The sequence below is a fragment of the Protopterus annectens genome, chromosome 6.part0 (assembly GCF_019279795.1).
Source record: "Protopterus annectens isolate FY-2018-M chromosome 6.part0, PAN1.0, whole genome shotgun sequence".
NCBI classification, from domain to species: Eukaryota; Metazoa; Chordata; order Ceratodontiformes; family Protopteridae; genus Protopterus; species Protopterus annectens.
This window is the reverse complement of record NC_056737.1, coordinates 667,923,432-667,924,118: the sequence shown is the minus strand read 5'-3', so window position 1 is coordinate 667,924,118 and position 687 is coordinate 667,923,432. Positions and strand designations below refer to the sequence as shown.

Below are 687 nucleotides of genomic sequence, written 5' to 3'. Positions count from 1 at the left end.
TATGTGATTGGTTACGGCTGATGTTTCTTTATATACAGTAATACCTAATGATGTGGGTTTGGAAATGGTTGAGAGAGTGCTTTGTGAGTCCCAAGTGTTTTATGGCTGATGAAGTGAGTCTGATTGTTAGCATTTTGGATGTTATTTTATCATACAACTTTTTTTAAATTAAAAAGTGAATTAAAATGAGATCACATAAAAGCATATAAAAAAACAAAAATAGAAATTTATACTATACTTAGTATATATACTGTACTTATCTGTACTTACCTGGTAGGGGAGAGACCATGATCACAAAGGTGTTTCTCCAAGGGTGAGGCTCCTCCATTGCACTTTGGAGGGGTTGACCCCTTTGATTTCCCCAAATGTGGGAAACTGAACCGCATAATTTATTACAAAGACATGCATCTGGATTGTTTCTCCCTGGGCCTCCACTGAAGATTGGCTTCATTCCAAATTGGACTTTCCTGGTAAACAAATGTTAAATTTATAAATAAATACATACAATTTTTGATGGAATTCTAGGGAGTAGAACATATAACTCAATGATGGATGCAAAATAAAAAGTATTTGTCAATCCACACTGTCAAAATCAATTTCAAATAAGTACATTTTATGCAAACTATGTTAGCTTGCCAAGATAGGCCACTCCCAAAGCCACCAAGGCAGTAATATCCACAGGTGCAG

At 35.2% G+C, this 687-nt stretch overlaps 1 non-coding gene across 1 annotated transcript; it reads left to right on the top strand.

The window, feature by feature from the left end:
- The first annotated feature begins 262 nt into the window (after nt 1–262).
- LOC122805055 lies at nt 263–420 on the top strand. The gene has a single exon (XR_006365284.1). It is a non-coding gene; the product is annotated as a U1 spliceosomal RNA (small nuclear RNA).
- Nucleotides 421–687: the final 267 nt, after the last annotated feature.